At 35.9% G+C, this 13,693-nt stretch overlaps 1 protein-coding gene across 2 annotated transcripts in view; it reads left to right on the top strand.

Moving 5' to 3' along the window:
* Positions 1-7,872: 7,872 nt before the first annotated feature.
* The window catches only part of LOC306861326 (plexin-B2-like), a 110,965-nt gene continuing 105,144 nt past the window's right edge, over positions 7,873-13,693 (top strand). Inside the window, exon 1 of one of the 2 annotated variants that reach the window (XM_079403532.1) lies at positions 7,873-8,299. The gene's annotated coding sequence lies outside the window, so the exon portion shown is untranslated. The remainder of the gene's footprint in view (positions 8,300-13,693) is intronic. The other variant, XM_079403533.1, reaches the window with a different exon arrangement.

Raw genomic sequence — 13,693 nt, forward strand, 5'->3', positions numbered from 1 at the left:
TGAGAGTCCTGGATGTGAGTTTGCCCAGCCTCACTAGCTGCTGCCTGTCTGTCAGGAAGCTGGTGATCCACTGACAGATGGAGGAGGGCACAGAGAGCTGTCTCAGAAAAAGATGCATTTTCAAATTGATCTAAATTAATATGGATGTAGCCTAACATTTACATTAATAAATCTGATGACACTACTCACTCCTGTTACTATTACTTAGTTTGCTATATATATATATATATATATATATATATATATATATATATATATATATATCCATCCTCCGCTCCACCAGAGGGAACCATCACCCGACTATTAGTCAGTTGCCATTCGGACTCCATTTCCTATCATCCCTAATACCTGGGACTGATCAGCCACACACCTGCACCTCATTTACACACACATATATAAGCTACACACTCACTCTTTGCGAAGTCTTGATTTGCCCCAGCCATCATTTCTGAGCGCTCTACCAGTGTTTGTGTTCTTGGTTTGATCTTGGACTGTTCTCTTGTTACTCTGTTTTGCTGCCTGCCCCGACCCGGATTGCTTCTACTGGACTGTGTTTGTTTGCCGCCTGCTCTGATCTCCTGCCTGTGATTCGACTCTGTCTCCGTTTTGCCTCTGCTGTTCTGCCAGCTGGTGTTTGACCCTGTACTGACTGACTATTCTTAATAAAGCTGCAAATGGATCCAAACCTCTCTGACGTGTCGCAACAGTACGAGTATAGGAGTAACAGGACTGAAAGTAACAGGATTGAGAATTTAGGATAAAATTACCAAATACATATAATCTAGCCACATGGAGTACATGCTAATATTATGAGAATGTTCAGCAAATTATATTCACCAAAGATTTGTATTTTTAAAAATAAACAAGTAACATAAGAAATAAATTAGGTAACAGGACAGTAGATTTATAATGACGTTCCCAGCCAGCGTTACAAAATCATCAGATATACAGAAAAGAAAATAAGAGCACATGCTTCCAATCATTTCATTGCCTTCAGAAGATCCAGATGTTGCAGTATTATGTTGAAAATGTGTCTTGTGGAATTTTCCCAGTTTTTTAGAGGGGGGATGTGTTAGGGTAACAGGACTAAGTGAAAACCTGGGGACACGACAAAAATGTGTATTTTATCCAAAATATTATAAATTCCTTTTGAAAGAAATGTATTTAAAGCACAGATGGGATATGGAGGTACACAAAAATGCTAAATAAAAATTATTTCTGAAGGATTTTAAACATATTTCACGTTAAAATGTAGCGTTAAACACTGGGGACATGAACAAATGCTATTTTCAGTGTTTTAGGTAGTTTTTAATATATTTTTTAATTATACATTTTAAATTTTCAGTTAGATTAATGTGCAGGACACTTTTCTTAATAATAAAATATATTTTATAGTTAATGTTTATGTATCTTTGTACCTATAATGTCCTGGGGACACGAATGGCCCATATCAATTCATTTCCATTTAGTTTGTTGAAGTATTAAAATAACTCAAATAAAACTAAAACTTAATAAAAGACCTATACAGACATAATACATTCAGACATTATTTAACTAAAATTAAAATAGATAAATACAAATCACGATAGTATAGTTTATCAGTAATCCTAAGAAATAACACTGCCAAACACACATGCTAAAAACAACAACTTAATTACACATAGTAAGAAATGGTTATACAAACTGAAACCGAAGTGAAACAAGTAGTAGAAAAGAGGAGAAATCAAAAGTGATACTTATATCCTTTGCTGGTGTCCCAGCCCGGTGGAGTCGGACTTCAGGAGGACTTCACGCGACCGCTGCCGCGGTAAACTAAGCTTTTTTTTTTTATACCCATTTCACAAAATACTAATTGAACTTAGCTGGACACACTTTCCTTATTTTTTTCACAACAAATGGCCAAGCAAGCGCAGATACGCGAGACAGAACGAGACCAAATGCGATATCAGCACGTCTCCACACAGTAAACACTTGCCTCCATTAAATAAATTTAAAAAAGCTAGACACAGTATCTTGAAAATATTAGTTTCTTTATATCTGTATGCCAAATACTTGAAACCAGCAACTTATCCACCTAAGCGAACCTAACCCAAATTAGCCTAAATGTTGGCAGCTTCATGGGACACCTACGGCACATGTTTTGGTGACAATTAGGCTTGAGAACAGCCAGTATTTAGTTAGTTAGTCAAGCTTGGCTTGGATTGTGGAACTTTTTAAGATTTCTGTTTAAAGTCTTGCAGAATGGTATTTATGGCTACCCTGATCTCTGGTTCTTTGGTTAGCATTGGTGACATTTTAAAATGATAATATGCTGTCACCTAGTGGTTTGACACTCAAAGTACACTTAAGTTGCAAACAGTAAATTTCATGTTATGAACAAAGGAACAACAGTTTTACTAAATAAATACATTATTTAATATATAGTCTACATGTTATTAAAATAATATAAATTATACATAAAAACAAATTTAGTGAACTAGATTTTTTATTTTTCATTTTATTTTTGTTAGGCTATGTTTTAGTAATTTTTAATGTGTTTTTGTTTACAATATTTCTACAGCTTTAATTACTTTTTATTTCATTTTCAGTTTTAGTAATTGTAGTAGGCTACCGTAGCAACATTTTTTATTGAGGTTTTATTATTTCAGTTTTCAAAGCAACATTTCTAGTTTTTTTTTTTTTATTTAATATTTTAATTTTTAATTTAATTTTATTCATTTAATCATTATTTCAGTTACTGTAAATGATTTTTAAGTGATTGAATAACTTAAAGATGATTTTATGATTTTGTTTTTGCAACACTAATTGCAAAGCCTTCTTGAAAAGCCTTGACACTCAAGCTCTGCTATAGAGTGACAGGTAAACCAAGGTCGCTTTTAATTATACTAGCAATGAGACAAAAATGAGTTTCCAAAAGTGCAATTATTTGCTCACATTTCCTCACAAAAACCAATGTTCTTGTTAGCTGGTTATTCAGTGCTCCATAGCCAATGCAATTTGTTATCCTGGGGACAGTAGCACAACCCCATTATGAAAAAAATGGTTATTTCCAACTTCTGAAGGTTATCTGAAAGAGCGTTGCCCCAATTACAATTTCAGAAGTTCCTATTGCATTTTTCCGCGCTGTGAAGCCTATTATTTGATACCAACCAGCCGTAAAATCTGAGAAATGAATGGATCTGATGTAATCACATACTGATGTAATAGATTATAGAATCAAGTTTTAATCATTACAAAAAACAAAGAGCTTCCTGTTATGTGTGTGTGTGTGTGTGTGTGGGGGGGGGGGGGGGGGGTGGCTGGGTGTGTGTGTAAGCAACACTCCAGGCAATTAATCAATCAAAGCAGGATTATTGAAAGCCAAGAATGGATGTGGCTCTTGAAAGAACTTCAAAGTAATTATTTAAATAATTGTCCTTTGAGCATGTTGAGAACATTTACATTATTTGCATTGGGAATAATCTGGGAATCTGATCAAGCACATTGGGCGCTCTGGCACAGTGTCTTCCTTCAAAGAGTGGCTCTCAGTCGTCATTAGGTTTCATTAGCTTTCTCACATCTCTGATCACTTGTAATCAGGTCGATGATGAGAACTGGGTATTTAAGAGCTCAAGCTGCCAGCCGAAAGAATTAAGGATTGTCTTCTCTTTATTTTTAATAAAACTAGGTAAGATACATAGGCCTACTAAGATGAGTAGTTTACAAAAAAAAAAAAAAGTTTTTACCCAAATGGCAATTTAAGCATTTCATGGGCCAAGGATACAGTTATATGATCATATAAAAATTCAGAAATATATACTAATTAGAATATGGTAAAAATGCTAAAGTATTTTTTTTTTTTACAGTTTTTGTATTATTTTAATAAATATTCTTACAAATATTATTTTCTTATTTTAATCATTCAAACATCACTAAATTGTTAGATTTACATTTACAAAAGGGGCCAATTATATAGTTATTTTATCATTTTTTATCATCTTTATATTGTGTATCTACATATAGAGAGCGAAACTAATATAATATGAAATAATACAGTATAAGAATGAATATATAAGTAAATATATGAAGATATACAAAATAAAGATTGTAAAAAAAAGATAAAATAACTATATAACTGTCCCCTTTTTAAATGTAAATCGAACACGTACATATATTACACACACACACACACACACACACACACACACATATATATATAGAGAGAGAGACTTATTAGTATATAAGAATGAATATTTTATATATATATTAATATATATATATAAATTTATATATATATTAATATAAATTATATATAATTTTTTTATATGAATAAATCTGTAGTATTTTGTACTGCTATAAAATACATAACATCTCTAAATATATGTAAATTAAAATATAGAATAATCAAATATATATATTTTTTTACTTTTGAAATTAGCAAACTTTGCCCTTCATCTTGATCTTGTTCCTTACAGCTGCCTCATCATTTGGCTGAGCACAGGGGTGCAGAATTCCGGGTGATAGTCCCAGGACTTGTGGGATTGATGGTGAGAGCACCAGATGGCTCATTAGTGGAACTGCACCAAACTGGCACTGCAGGGAATACCGGATACCATCCACCAAGCTAAACCAACATCTCCAGACACTAAGTAATAGGAGTGCATGCAGTTTATACACAGACGATCACACAAGCTCATGCACGCGCACACACAGATACATGCATGGACCATGCACTCATTTACACACACTCTCTGCCACACACAAGCACGCATACACACCTCTTTGATTAGAGCGAGGTCTATGCAATAACTCATATTGACAGCCACCCGACCAAACTTGGCTCGGTGCAACAGGGAAGCAAATCTAATCATTGCACGCGCTAAAAATAACTCCTTTATTTCTCGCTCACTTTTGTTCACGTTTATCCCCCCTCCCTCTTCACGACTGTTTGCCGTCTCACAGCATATTGTCTTTCTCTGCCAACTGACAGCGTAACTGTTTCTGCTCATCTGTCTTTGCAGCCATTCTGGATGTGCCAAATTCAGCTGCTCACAGAGTCAGACGGATGCAAATAACTTCTGCTTCTTGTTGAACACGGACACGGTGAGAATATTACTGACGTTAAATGGTACTTTATGGGTTTTCGAGGTGTGGTGGTCTCTTGGGGGTAACACAGCTCAAAAGTCTCCCTGAGATTTTATATTTTGAGTTGATATTATGATTTCAAACAGTAGAGGACGCCACAAGAATGCATCACGAACCCGTTTCATTAATTCTCATGAGATTTAATTTTTTTTTTTTTGTTGCAGTGTCTAGATGTCAAACTCAAGTTACTAGAAGTCAACATGTGCCTAAAATGTCTATAAACGACTTGAATCGCCGCTGGAAGCTGAAGAAACCACATGTGAGCCGCAATCAATATCAGACATTCAGCTCAAAACATCGCCAGTGAAGTGTAAAATGGCCTGCTCTGTGTCTATACTGTCTTGTTTATGATTTGCCAGATGATTCAGTCATCTATTTCTTAGCATTTAGTAAAAGAGGTGTGACAGATCCACTCCGAGCAATAGAAGTGCAGGACCATTTGAGAGAAAATAGAACAATGGTTGCATATGACAGCCGGCTCTGTGTTCCATGCTCAGGCACAATGCCATCTCGTTCCCCCTGACAGCTATCATTATTCTCATTTTTTCTCTGATTTTATGTCTTTCCATCGCCGCTCCTGTTATATTTCTCATGATTTGCTCAACTTTTCACTGCATTTTACACTGTAACATATTCCAGAAAGGCATTTTAGGAGGGTTGAGAGAGAATGAGGCAGCGAGGAAGGGAGAGAGAATAAATGAAAAAGCAAAGCATCACTGTCCCTACAGGCCTCAGGGCAAAGACCGCACTCTTTTTCTTCAGACAGACTAATTTCCATAGTCATGAATTATTCAAATCATTCAGCTTTGACACTCAGTCCAACTACAACATACACACACGTGCAAGTGCACTTTCACTGCAATAACACACTGGGGTCCAAAACAACATTTTAAAGAGACACTGCATTAATGATGTTGCTCATGTTACCCAGAATGTCCTCTGAAGACAAAGCCGCAAAACAATTTGCTTGCTTCAAAGACCTCGACTACCTGTGGAATTTGGTGGGTTTATGAATGTCAGTCTGTTAAATAGCTCTAATCTGGCCAGATTAAAGCCTATAAGGTTCAGTAATAAAAAATTAAGATGGTTGAAGTTTCCTGTGTCAATTTTTTAATGCAAACTTATTTTTGTTCTTTTTTATTTTCTTTTATTGCAATTCATTTTATATATTGAATTGATTATTTTGTTAAATTATTATTTCGCATATATTATGTAAACAAAAACTTTTATTTTGGATGCGATTAATTGTTTGACAGCACTATTTGTGATCTTATTTTATTTCTTCTTCTTTTATTTATTTATTTATTGCAAACATTAATTGTCATTATTCTAAACCTGTATTATTGTCAATCCTCCTCCTACTCAGCCAAACATTAATCTTCAAAAAAGCAGCCATAAACAGGCAGGATCAAAAACATTGGACTAATGAAAGAGGTGGGCTTAAATATGTTGTCACAACACAATTTTCTGCATCCATCCTCAGTATCTGTCCTTTGATTATGATTTACAATTGGTTTGGCCTTAATCTCAGTCACAGCATGAGCCAGATTACCGTAAATCGCAGATTTAGTGTAAATGGGAGAGGAAAGATCATTCTTTTATTCCAGCTCAGGCTTCACAGCAGGGGGCCTGTGGGGGGCCTTAAGGGTGTTTGAAGCAAGGTTAGAGCAAATAATTATTTCTGATCCCTACTTTCACTCTGGAAAATGCTCTTATTGAACAATTTTGAAGACTGAAACAGGCAGGATGGATCTACAGGGCCTGAACATAAAGTATCACCTGGAAGAATGTCTCATCACCATCAGAGATAAAAAGTAGGAACAGATTTTTACTAAATACAGACTCGGTAATCACAGTGTCCATACAGTTATCAAAGTATAACATAAAGATAGATATAATAAAAATAGATAAAACAGAGATATAGTTTGAAAAAACTGTAACAATGTCTGTTTGAATGCATTTTTTTATTGTACTGTATACAACAATGCATTTTTAAATTAATTAACTTTACTGAAACTAGCATTTATGGTAAGATATTTCTATTTTATTTTATCATGCAACTGTTTTTGTGTATTGATGCATTGTCAACACTGTATGCCATAAAATACAAATTAATTTATTTTGTAATAATAGTTTTTATTATTACAATTAGGCTGGTATTTTATTTAAAAACTTTCTTTTTTTTTTGATGTCATTGCACTGAAGCCTTGAAGAGGATTCCCGAACATTTATTTAACTAAATTCTCATTTTAATTTATTAACTTTGCTAATACTAAAATTTCTGGTACAGTATGTTTATTTTATCATATCACTATTTTTGTGTATTGATGCCTTGGCAACAATGTATGCCATACAATTGAAATTTATTTTATGTATAGTACTTAATTTTTGCATATTGCAGATATTATTTTATTTAAAAATGATTGAAAAATATTTATTTAATTTAAATGCCATTGTTGACTGTTCCTGAACAACTATTTTATTACATTGTCATTTTAATATTTGTCAAATTGTCATTTTAAATGTCTGGTACCATATTTTATTTTGTTGTGTGACTTTTTGTGTGTTGATGGTTTAGCAACACTGCATGCCATGAAATTGAAATAAATTTAACCTGTCATCTTTTATTATTGCATAATATATTTTATTGTATTATATCACTGTATTTAAAAACTTGAAATTGAAAGTGTGTATGTGAGAGAGAGAGAGAGAGAGAGAGAGAGAGAGAGCGAGAGTGTGAGAGAGCGCGAGAGAGCGCGCGCGCGAGTGCGAGTGCTCCCTCTGGTTAATCGGGGCAGGTCCAGATGAGTCCTCTGTCCTCATACATCACGCGTGGGGACTTTTACTTCACCGGCTTTCCTTCAAAACTCACACAGGTACCCCTGAACATCCATACATCACCCGCACCTGGCGGCTTGTCTGAAGGTCAGCCTACAGGGCGTGGAAAAGCCAGGAATTGTTTTCGACGCTGTATTCCCAACATCGCCCATACTTCTTCGGATTGCCCTAACAAAGTGTCCTGCCTCCCCGGCTTTTCGCAAGGAATACTCTATTTTTCTACTATCTCCAGTGATCCACTCGGAAGACGAATAATGTAAAGCTTTGCTCGCGGTCGCTCTCTGGCAGTTTCCGAGCACAAATCTTGATCTGCCATCGCGAGCTGTTTCTCAGAAAGGTGAGTGAGCATTCAACTTTCTGTTTGTTTTAACTGCGTGGTTTACATTTCTTAGCCGCGCATGTTTGTAAACGTTTAAAACAACGTCTAATCGTTTTATTTTCTTGAGTCTTGCGGCTTCAGACTTTAACTGTTATCGCTACATTTGTGACAGTTCTTTCAAAATAAAGCAGATCGAAGCAATCGATTTTTAAAGCTTTGTAACACTTCCATCAAAAACATCAACGGGTCTCGTTGACATGCAACTTTTGTAACGTATTGTTTAAATATGTAAATAAGCGATAAAAGCACGCAAGACTGTGGAAAGATACGAGGCGTAGATAGTATCAGTACTGGCATTCTTTACCATGGTGTTTACATGGTATGCCAGGGTATTTCCAAGATTACCATGGCACTGTGTACAATAGTAGTACCATGGTACATATCTAAAAACATGACTATATGTGAAAAGAAAAACATCTTAGTACCATGATATGACATTTATAAGTGCCACATTGGCTTCTGATCGGTTGGTTTATGCAACACATATTTGCCTTCAATCCTCTAAAGTCTTGAAGAAACAAGATTTTCGGGTTTACACATGACATGTTAGCATGTTGTTGATAACTCAAACTCTCCTTTGCTCATTCTGTTTGCTTTAGCCGGATGTTTGTTCCTCTTAACACTGAGCTGATGCTTGACATATGCTGTCCTAATAGTGTAACTAGCACTATCCCACCTAAGATGCAGTTTCGTGATGTAAAACAAGGATTAATGATGGGATATTTAGTAATACCTGTTGTGTTTGACCGTGAACCATCTGTCACAGACTGTGGATGGAGCAGAAAGCAGAGCTACAGTATCTCTGTTCCTGTTGTCATCGTCTGATGAGTTTCACTTACCTTCATTTCATTTTCTCCTTGCTTGTTTATTTCCCAAATTACCCCCAGCTCTCATATTATACAAGCTGTTGTGATAAAATCAACTATAATGAGGTAATCAAATTTCTCTCTGCTCTGTAATTTGGTGGCTGCGTTGCTGTTTGTATTGCAGTGAAGTTGCTGGCAGTGTTACACAACTGATCACTTTGAATGTTTGTCTGTGAGTTAAAGGCATACTTTGAAGCTTTACTTAACTGGTGAAAGTTGAAAGTTCAAGTCCAAGTTTACGTTTAAAGTGATACTCAGCGGCAAAGCTCACCTGGATGGCTATTCTAAATGGACATTGACGACAAACAGCATCTTATACAGTAAAAAAAATTGGCATAGAAACAATTTTCACTCAGAAATTGCTAGTTAATTTTGCAATTCATTAAAAAGTAATGGCAAGCAATGCATTTTTTTTACACGATTACAAGTACAAATACACAGTGTTTCTGGGAAATATCTCCATTTGTGTGCTTAAGCCCTTCGAACCGAATCCCAACTACTTCATATAATGTAAAAACCTGGAGTGTTTTTGATTGCATTCATTTCAGTGGGTTTGCATGGATTTGATGACTGTAATTAGTAGAATATTAGCTTCTTTAATGGGTATTCTTAACAATTAACATTTGTTTCTGCCTGATATCTGAGTAACTACTAGGTGGATGTATTCAGAAACTGGAAACCTAAATGGCCCCGATTATATTTTAAATAAGTTGTATGTATTATAGTTACTGAATATACATACACAGCCACAAAATTTTGTTTTGATTCTTCCATATGAGAACGTCCCTCTTGCTTGAGCGATTCATAGCAGGAAGTCATCCGGCCCCCTCAAGGTCAAAGATCAATGGTCAAAAACAGAGAGCGTGGAGAGAGAGTACGCTCTTTTTACCCCTCTTTCTTCCTCCATTCTTCGTCTCTTATGGGCAATGACTGTGTTTATTTGTGTTTCTTGTCGAGGAACATGCACCCAGTACACTGGCCTCATTCATGCACTTCCTGAGGACTTTGTGTGTTTGTGTTTGTTCATGTCGCCCATAGAACATTGAGCTGGCTTGATTAAAGAATCATGATAATCATGTGAAACCCTCATCTTCCTGTTTTGAATCACTGACTTGTGTCTCAACAGGTCCTTTGGTCTGTGATATCAGAGTGTTGATAGTTATGAGAGTGATAATGCTGAATAACTGGCATTAAAGAGAGTGTGTTGAAAGTGCGTACAGTATGTATCTGTGTTTGTGGGTTCGTTGTCCTTGTTCGTACATCTCTGCCGGGCCTCCTGGATAAGCCCATCTGTGGTCTGGATGTTCACTCAGTCATTCTCACTTCCTGAACAGCCCACTCAGTTATGAGCTAATCACGATGGCTTTTCTTTCTGCCGTTCTGCATTATGTTTCTCAAGAACGCTCTTGGCGCAGGAGTAGAATTTTATTTGAATAAGGTTTTTTTTTTTTTTGAAGGTACTTCTACTGTTGCTCATAATTATGTAACTCTAATGATTAATTTTCTGTTTGTGCTGTGGGCACGATTTTTGAATAGTATAAAATAATATGCTTAGTCATGCATAAACAGAACCCGGGAACAGCACGTCTATCTTAAAGGGAAGGTTCGACTAAAAATGCGAATTGATATTTTAATCAACCTCATGTTGTTTTCAAACCGGTATGGGATACTTCTGTGGAACATTTGGAAGCATTTGAAGAATGTAGTTGCTGCTCTTTTTCATTTAGTTTCAAAGAATGACTGAATGTTGCAAAAGCATCATTAATGTGTCATAAAAATGAGTTTTGCGCTTTTATTTGAAATATTCTGAAGCCATGCAATAGATTTTGATTCAGTCATTAAGGGTGGTTTATGAATAGGATCGACTGATTCACTGACTCAAAATAATTTTTCATTCCTTAACTCAAAGTTGGTAAATTGTTATTGAGTCACTGAGTGAAACTTGAGAAATGGATCAGTTTGATTCATGAACAGATCATTCAGGCTGGTTTTGTGAACTGGATCAACCAATTCATTAAAAAGATTTGACTCCGAGTAATTCATTCGTAAATTCTAATTAAGGTTGATGGCAAGGTATTGAATGTCTTTAGAAGACATGGAATATATTGCAAAAGTCATAGGAACTTCTTTTTTGATACTTTTATTGTACTTTAATGCTCATTTTGGAGTTTAACAGTCCCAGTTCTCGAATTACTGCCTTATATTAAAAAGATTGGCCAGGATGTTCTTCAAAAAGTCACATTGACACCATAAACAGGACTCATTTTAAGATGTTTTTTTCATTGGCAATTGATGTTAACCACGAAGGGGTCAGTGAGTGGAACTTGAGAAACGGATCAGTTTGATTCATGAATGGATAATTCTGGCTGGTTTTGTGAACTGGATCGGCCAATTCATTAAAAAGATTTAACTCAAAAGTGTGATTAAGGCTGATGTCCCTTTGAGGTCAACGAACCTTTGTATGCCCCAGAACAGCCTTCTGCAGGTTGCCTTTCTCTGTCAGCTGTTGCAATAGAAGCAAGCATCTTGTCAGTCTGAGGAAAAACACTTCAGCTCTGAATCCTCATATACAGTGACGCTAATGTATTTCTATGGGTGCTAATTTAGGCCTATGTCACGCTAATGGATCTGCACTGGTAGATTGTGCTGAGAATAATGAAAAAGCCGCACAAAGGCCAATGTCTATCGAGAAGCCGCCACAATGCCTGATACAACCTCATTTCCCCCCTCCATTCTGCTTTATTTAAATCAGAATGTGGCTTTTGGACATCATATTTAATTATTGGGAATGAGGTGGAGAGGAAGTGTGAGATGGAGACATGCCAGGGCATGTTATGATGCCCTAGAGCTAACGTCTTCTGGGTTGGAGCAGCAGATTAATTTGCTCGCATCGGTCTTCTTGTGCATTATCAGGGGACAAAGGTTATGTTTACTTCATACTTCTGTTTAAGCTGTTGGCCTGGAATGCCTGTTGCATTAATGCTCAACATGAGAAATATTATGTTGTGTGATCATGGGAATTTGTGCCTGTGCTTCTCCTAAATGTTGTTTATATTCAGTCACACGCTTCAGCAGTCATTGATTTGTGTATAGATAACCGCACAGGTGTCCTTCCATACTGAGAAGGCATAGACCTGCTTTTCTGAGAGAGTTCTACAATATAAGAGCTGTTTCACTCAGAGTTAGTGCTTGATCAATATGGGTTTTTCATCAGCTGATACCTAGAGAGCAGGGTAGCTGATGTAATGCCAATGCAGTACGATGGCAATTGCGACTAGAAATGTTGGTGCCATATCTATTATTCACAGATTTTCAAAATTTAATTACATTTTTTAAAATTGAAATTTATTTTATTTTATTGATATTGGTCTTTTGGAGATCTAAGCACTAATAATTTAATATAATAATAATAAAAGAATTCCAAAAAATTGTTTTTGTTGGCCATTTATTGGTTAAAAATGTCTGAAAATACATTAACTTTTTTGTTTTTGTTTTTTATTTAAGGCTGTTGTTAAATTAAAAAAAAAATGTTTTGTTTGGTTTATGTTTATGTTTTGTTCTTTATATATTTAGACAATATAGTATAGATCTGTGGTACATACCTAGCAGAAATTCAAACCTGTTTATTACATTTTTTTTATTTTTAATTTTTTAAATTGACAAGTCTTAAAAACTGGCAAATTTCTTAAATGCCCCAGTGGGCACTGTTACTGGCCAAGAATCGACTGAATAATTAGCCTGGCAGATAAATCAATGCGCAGTGCTGATCTAAGTGTGAAATAAAAGGTTATTAGAGATAAATATATTTGTTTTTAAGGAACTTAAATTGACAGAAATGAGGATATCAGCTCCTCTAACTTTTATTCTAAAGTGATTTTTTACATTAGAAAGAGTTCTGAACGTGAGGAAAGTCTGATGATGTTTGGACTTTGTGTAAAGGTCAGAGTTATTAACACTTCTTCTGTTTTGTTTTTACAAGTTTCTGACAAACTGGATCTGTCTGACGGCCACCATGACTCAAAGAATTGGCATGTCTGCTCTGCGTTTTTTAAACATGCTTGTCATGTCCGTGGGTGTGACTTTAGTGTGTGTGTGTGTGAGGGTGGGCAGTGTGTCTAAAATTAGTTGATCGTATTAATTTGTAACTTGGTATCAGCGTGACGCCGAGAGTGACGGATTGAATTGTCACAGTAATGTCTCTGGTGCATTTCACATTCGCTCGAGACGGCCTCTCGGCTTTTAAATGGTTTGTTTAAGGAACCTGTCGCCAACAGCAGATCCATTAGCTGTCCTTGTGTGCTGTTTTGGCAGGTGTGCACATTTCTGTCAGACTGGGAAAAGTGTGTGTGGCCAAACATGTGGGTGGTGTCAGCAGGTGTCAATAAGTGTGTGAGGTGAGATCACACTTCTTCTCCTACATCTGAGTGACAGCTGTAAGTCTCTTGGGTACACACACACACACACACACACACACACAATGCCACAT

This window comes from Barbus barbus (assembly GCF_936440315.1).
Source record: "Barbus barbus genome assembly, chromosome: 42".
Classification (NCBI taxonomy): Eukaryota; Metazoa; Chordata; class Actinopteri; order Cypriniformes; family Cyprinidae; genus Barbus; species Barbus barbus.